Source organism: Rutidosis leptorrhynchoides, chromosome 11 (assembly GCF_046630445.1).
Source record: "Rutidosis leptorrhynchoides isolate AG116_Rl617_1_P2 chromosome 11, CSIRO_AGI_Rlap_v1, whole genome shotgun sequence".
Classification (NCBI taxonomy): Eukaryota; Viridiplantae; Streptophyta; class Magnoliopsida; order Asterales; family Asteraceae; genus Rutidosis; species Rutidosis leptorrhynchoides.
Genome location: NC_092343.1, coordinates 120,100,829 through 120,108,387, shown reverse-complemented (window position 1 = coordinate 120,108,387; position 7,559 = coordinate 120,100,829).

The window sequence follows — 7,559 nt, the reverse complement described above, 5'->3', positions numbered from 1 at the left end:
CTAAATAATATAATATTTCAAATTATATTTCTAATTAATATATATATATATATATTTATATTTTTAAATATATAAGTATCTATTTACAATTAGTTGTTTGTGAATCGTCGGGAACGGTTGAAGGTCAATTGAATATATAAAACAGTTCAAACTTTTTGAGACTCAACATAACAGACTTTTCTTATCGTGTCAAAAATACAATATCGTATCGAGAGTTTGGTTTAAAATTAGTCGAAAATTTCCGGGTCACTACAGTACCTACCCGTTAAAGAAATTTCGTCCCGAAATTTGATCGAGGTCATCATGGCTAACATTAAAAATGTTTTCATGACGAATATGAATTGATAAAATAGAATTTTATCACCGTTGCGTAATACAGATAAGATAATTCGATCATGCAAAGAGTACGAATGAAGCTATCACAAAAGAGTGAAATGAGAAATAAAGATTCGTCTTGACTTTTGACGTAGTCACGGTTGATTTCCGAAATTCAAGGAATTTAAGGAAATATTCTAATCAGAAAGAAAATGAAATAGCACGATTTATTATCAAACTATTGGAATTACGGAAGAACATGAATATCAAAGAAAATATTTTCGTGATATGCTTAGAGCTTAAGTAGAATGAAAGAGTTATGTAACATGGCACATGATGAGGGTAAGATCTGTGAACCATCATCACATTCCATTAGAAATTCAGCATGACTTACTGTAATATAACTACGTTGGCCTGACGTCATTATATTATACTAACTCATGCTTCAATTCCCTACACTTCTCCAAGAATCATTCATAATTTAAACCCAATTGTTACAGAATATAGAAATTAAAATAGTTCCTTTTCTGATGTAATATTGATAGCACGAAGAGATAAATAATTTCGGACAAGAATAGCTGTGAAGGTATCCTCAGGAATATCGAAGATATTTATAACGGAAGATACGATGATATCTTAGAATTTAAAATATTTAAGATCAGAAGATGATGAAGAAATTTGTCCGCAAGGATTTAGATTAAATAAGGAACAAGGTATTCGCTAAAGAGTTCATCAAATACAGAATCATCTGGATCCATTAAGTACAGGTTTTAATCTTGGTGATTTGTCCACAGTCTCTTTCATGGTTTGCTCAATTCATTTTCCTGTACCAATTTTCTATTGAGTGTTTCCAACACTCCATTCCTTATCGTCAAACTTTTGGCCATTACGACCATCTACAACTTTTGCTGCTTCATCAGCATTTTCAGAACTCAGAGATCTGATTCATAAGCTAGAGTGCTTTTCAGGAATTCAAAGATTCCGAATTGAAATTCATCGGTCCAGGAGATATACGTTATATATAGATATATAACTGTTGATGTACGAACGCTGCGAAATTCGAGAATTAAGGATTAATGTTTCCCGATATTTGGTATAGCAATTATCGTTACAAGATGCTGATGAGTTCATGATAAGACTTTAATAGATAAATATAGTGATTTGTCGGAGAGATTTAAACCGAGGAGCAGCGAGGTTGCTGGTACGTCTATTGGAAATATTGTAGAATATAACAGGTTTCCTGGTAACAATAACAATGGCAAACGTATATATCAAAGTTATAATAAGGTTGATTCGAACGAAAAGTCGAAGTTGACTTGCTGGAGCTGTGACAAAATTGGCTAATTTGAAAAGGGATTGCAAAGTTATTTTCGGTAATAACACGCCAATGGATCTGGCACAGTTCTGAATTTAAAGTATGGCTTTGAAAGATGTAGGAATTTAAAAGTGATGTCTTCTGTTAAATCTTGACTTGAATTTTGATTGGTCAAAATCCGAATATGAAATTGAATTTGAATGAAAATAGTTGTTCTTTGGTGAACGGATACGCATATGTGCGGATTTGGGTAGTATTACTATTGACCGCTGAATCTGAATTGAAGAATGTACAGTATAATTTTTAATGTGAAAACTAAATATTTCTCGGATATTACCTACCCGTTAAAATATTTTCACCATTAACAGTTTGTACAAAAGAATTTTCAATTACAATCTTTATGAAAATATACTTACATATATATTTTCTTTAGATGTAAATCGTGAATTTAGTGGGTTAATATGATATTAAACTCATATGATTTATGGTTAGAAATAGAGTACATAATCTCTAAAACATCAGAGATTACATAATTATCATATCGAACGAAGATAAATGAAGTAGGACGTCATGTAGAACGATGATTATGCTCGAGGTACAGATCGAAATGTTGAGGCGTGTGGTGTTGAGGTTTGTGTTGTTGGTTGCACTATTAGTGCTGGTGATGTTGCTGAAGCTGGCTAGTTTTGCACCATATTTTCCAAAGCTATTACTCGAACGCGAAGCTCGTTGACTTCTTCTATTACTCCGGAATGATTAGAGGTTTGAACAAGTGGATGAATAAGGTTTAGAATATGAAATATTCTATAATCACAGCGAGATACTCTGGAGTGAGGGTGAAAATGGTGTTTCGAATTGGTTCACCGGTAAGTGCTTCAGGTACTTCACCAAGGGATGAATTCGGTTGCTGGAAGGGATCGTCTTCTTCGCGTCTCCATTGATTAAGTCGACTACGAACTCATCAGATGAATTGGAGATGGCTGATTGGTTGATTCATTCTGGTGACGCTGCTTCCGGAGCTTAGGTGAACATCCATGTCGGAATAGCTGTCGGGTTCTGAAGAACTTGAACTAGTGACGAGTTCCATTTCGTACGATTGAATAAAGGATTTTTCGATATGAAATGATTTTTGGCTATCGGATGGTATTCTAATGCCATAGGATGCCCATAATTAGCACATGAGATCCCGTAGATTACGGAGGAATTTGCAGAATATGTCAGGAAAAGTTTACAGTAACAGATACGCTAAGATATAGATTTTGTCTATACACTATTCATGCAATCAATGCAGTAAGATGTGTCTAGACTAAGGATGATAAGCAAGTGATTCCCTAAGAATGATAAGCAGGAAATTTTTTTTTTTTTGACATTAAATGATAAGCAAAACTTTTGACATGCAGACACGGTCGAAGTCCAGACTCACTAATGCATCTAATCAACTATCAGTTAGACACACTAATGCAAGACCTGGTTCGCTAAGACCACCGCTCTGATACCACATGTCATACCCCGTCCTAATCCATCTGGACGAAGTCACCAACATCTGATCCCATTGCGATGATCGACTCCAAGTAATGTCTCTAAAATGAGTAAATGCACAGCGGAAGATTTCTTTCATACCTGAGAATAAACATGCTTTAAAGTGTCAACCAAAAGGTTGGTGAGTTCATAGGTTTATCATAAACAATAAAATTCATCATTTTGATAGACCACAAGATTTAAATGCTGCATGGTACAAATGGGCCCGAATCCTATACCCACCTGTAATGTACATGCGATATCTTTTAAATACAGTACACCTTTCTCGTGTACGAAATCATCTTTCATAATCTCAGTAACCGTACACATATATCGTGCACAAATATAACATACACATAACCTGTGTATAAAAATCATTCTCTCGATACATAACATTCATATCAATTGGTGGCAATTATCATGTCCACATAATTCAATGGTGGCAATTATCATGTCCACATAATTCAATGGTGGCAATTATCATGTCCACATAATTCAATAATAATCCGCAGAACTTCTGTCTGCATAATAATTCATTCGAGGAATGTTTTGCTTGTGTCTATCTCGTCATACATTTATAAAAGCATTTCATCCATTCGCAGTTCAAAATATATTTCAAAAGCATTTAATAAAGCAGTTGTAAAAACAGTGCATGTATTCTCAGTCCCAAAAATGTAAAGAGTAAAAGGGAATCAAATGAACTCACTCTACAATATTTTGTAGTAAAAATATTCATACGACGAAACTGAACAATGCAAGGTTGGCCTCGGATTCACGAACCTATATCATTCATATATATTAACACATATAATGAATTTCAAATAATTCCATCTATTAATTATATAGTATTTACATATATATTTAATGTTGTAGTTTATATATAATTTGTACTAAATTCTAATATATATTTTATTTATTTTTTATATCTTATGTTATATATGTATCTATTTTGAATATATATAATAAAATGTTACTATTTTTAATACATAATTATAGGTAATACTAATATGATTATAGTATAAATATATTTTTATATAAATATCATTTGTTTGTTAAAAGATAACTATAATACTACTAAAATAATGATAATAATAATAATGATAAAAATGATACTTATATTTAATACTTGTATTAATAGTAATAATGATGATTAATCATAATAATAATAACACTAAAATTAATAATAATGATAATAATAAATGTTACAACCTTTGAAGAGGAGCTTTAAAAATAAAACGCCATTGCCCGGGCTCGAACCTGCGACCTCCCGCTAACCCGCTAACTCCTCTAAACGTTCTTCTATTTCTGTCTTTCTAATTACAAACGCCACTATGTTTTATTTAACCCGGCTTTTGTTATTTCCATTTCTTCTTATCATTATCATTAAATGTAACCATTTACATAATCATAACTTATAAGATCATAAGCGTGGATGCTGTATGAACTACCTTCATTATATTATCAAGTATTAACATCCTTCTTCGCTCATTGTTATGATCTTTATCTCACACAACACCTAATCGCAACCATCTTCATTTTCTTATTTGCTAACTCTATCTATTATCTTCTTTGATGATCATCATTTTCATAACATAAGATCATCATAATCATATCGTTAGCACCACTTTAATCATACATAGCTATCCTAAACTCATTATTCATAATCATCATCTACTTTCATCCCGTCACTTACAGTTTCCTGTACGAGCAGCAACAACAGCCCAACAGCAGGTTTATTGGTTTAAAGAGTTTCGGCCCAACAAGATTTCCTGGTAATGAATTCGGCCCAAGCAAGGCCCATGTGGAATGGCCTGCTGAGTTTAAAGGGATAGAATGAATGGCCCTTTATTTAAATGAAAAGTTTGCCATAATTCACGTCCCTAATCACAAATAAAATAAATATCGCTGTATCCTCTTTCTATATCATGCAAGTTGCATGATATCACTTATAATGAATTAATACACATCAAAAGAATAATCGGGTGGAATCAAGTGGGCACCGAAAGTTTTCTATTGTCTTGTCTTGTTGTTCGTTCTACATCAAAAGCAAAAGGGTTCCAAAAAGAATGATTAATTAAATGTGAGTTGGTGTTGATTGTTGAGAACGTGGGCACAAGAGTTTATTTGGATGTCTGCTTGATAAATTCGACCCACATCAAAAAGAAAGAAAAAAAAAATAGCACTACCACTTGCTCAAGTTGTTGTTAAATAATCAAGACAAGGAAAAGGAGAGAAATATATATATATATATATACCGATCACCCTGTTTTCCCATTCGTTAATATCATCTTATTAATGCATATTTGTTTCGTGTGAGATCTTTATTTTAAGAAAAAAGGAATACGCAATAGCAGCACTTTATATGGGTCGTTCAATTTGGTGAGGTCATTCGAGACTACAAAAAGGAACGGATAAGAAGGGTGCTGAATTTCTTTCCTTTAATAAGCCAAGGATGGTGATAGTTGTTTAATGGTAGGGTGATAATGATTTACGAAGTTTAATAGGATATAGAGAAGAGAAAGATAGATGGCGGTTTGAATAAAAGTGCAGCTGCAATAGCTCTTGATGATGGTGTTATCGAGTAATAGCAGTGAAACTAAAGTGCAATTGCCGAGTAATGAAATCTAGTTATCGATGATGTGATGGTTGGGCTCAAAGAAGTTAATGGTGGTGTTATGGGTTGTTTTGTCGAGCAGGGATTAGCAAAAACAGCAATAACAGTAGCAATAGTGATAGCAGTCGACTTGTTTTAATTTGGACAGAAACAGGAAATAGTTAACGAGTAGCATACCTCCTAGGATGATTCAAATGGGTGAGCAGTGTGGAGTATTGTCGGGCAGTTGTAGGAAGCAACAACAAAGCAAAAGCAGAAAAAAATAATAGCCGTTATGTGTGATAACGAAAGTGGTTGTAATTGATGAGGGTTGATTAAAGTGGAGGGGATGATGGTAGGTATTAATGATGAAAACAGAGATAAAAAATGGCGATGTGTAGTAAATCATAGGTGGTGTTTGTGATTACACTAAGGTGACGGGTGTGATCAAAATGGGTTAGGTTAGAATTACAACAAAAAGGTGGTTTGTGGTGACCGTTGAGAGTAGCCGGAAGTGGCTCTTGGTGAGTGAAAATTGTGGTGTGTGAGTTCAAGGTAGTTGTCGAATGAAGGGGATGAAGAGTGATCGAGTAGCATATCAAACAATCAATTAGTTGGTGATGGTGTTTAAGTGGATGTCAAGATACTAATAATTAGAAATAAAAGTAGTAGTAAGAGAAAGGTGTAAATCAAACTGCATTTGTGTGTATCGACTTATGCATATGTATATACCATAAGATATTGAGATGAAACCCAAAATAGTGTCATTCAATAATTTTCATGTAATTGCTCAACAGAAAGGTACAATGAGTGGTTGCAAAGTAGAAAGTGAAAGAAGCATATAATAGTTATAATAATTAACATGTGATAATATAATAACACAAAGTATAGAATTATTATGTGCACCAGCTGTTTCTTTTGTCTAAGTTATATTTAAAAGCAAAATAGAAAAAAAATTATATGATTAAATAGATAGTGGGTGTTGATTAATTGATGGCTAGTTAAACAGAAATACAATATAGATGGGTGTGTTTGTTGAATGATTCCCGGACAGAAAATAGAAAGTAGGAAAGTAGGTTGGTTGATGACTAATATATATATATATATATATATATATATATATATATATATATATATATATATATATATATATATATATATATATATATATATATATATATATATATATATATATATATACACACACACACACTAGTACACTAAGTAATATTATTAAATCATAAGTCTATTCTCACATGTCGGATGAAATAAATGATGAAAAGTATGAAATTGTGAAACAGTCTATTAATTGAATTATTCTACCGCCAGTTTTTACGGAGTAATATGTCATGTTCCATTGTTAATTAGTTACAGATAAAAGTCTACATATAAATTCCATAATTCTAAATTAACTATATATATATTCATTTTAATAATAAATTTTATTATATCTTATATTATTTTATTTTACAAAATTAATTCTAATAACTAAATAATATAATATTTCAAATTATATTTCCAATTAATATATATATATTTATATTTTTAAATATATATGTATCTATTTACAATTAGTTGTTCGTGAATCGTCGGGAACGGTCGAAGGTCAATTGAATATATGAAACAGTTCAAAGTTTTTGAGACTCAACATAACAGACTTTTCTTATCGTGTCAAAAATACAATATCGTATCGAGAGTTTGGTTTAAAATTAGTCAAAAATTTCCAGGTCACTACAACCACCACTCTGATACCAACTGAAATGACCCGTCCTAATCCATCCGGATGAAGTCCACATCATTTACAAACGATTCACAATA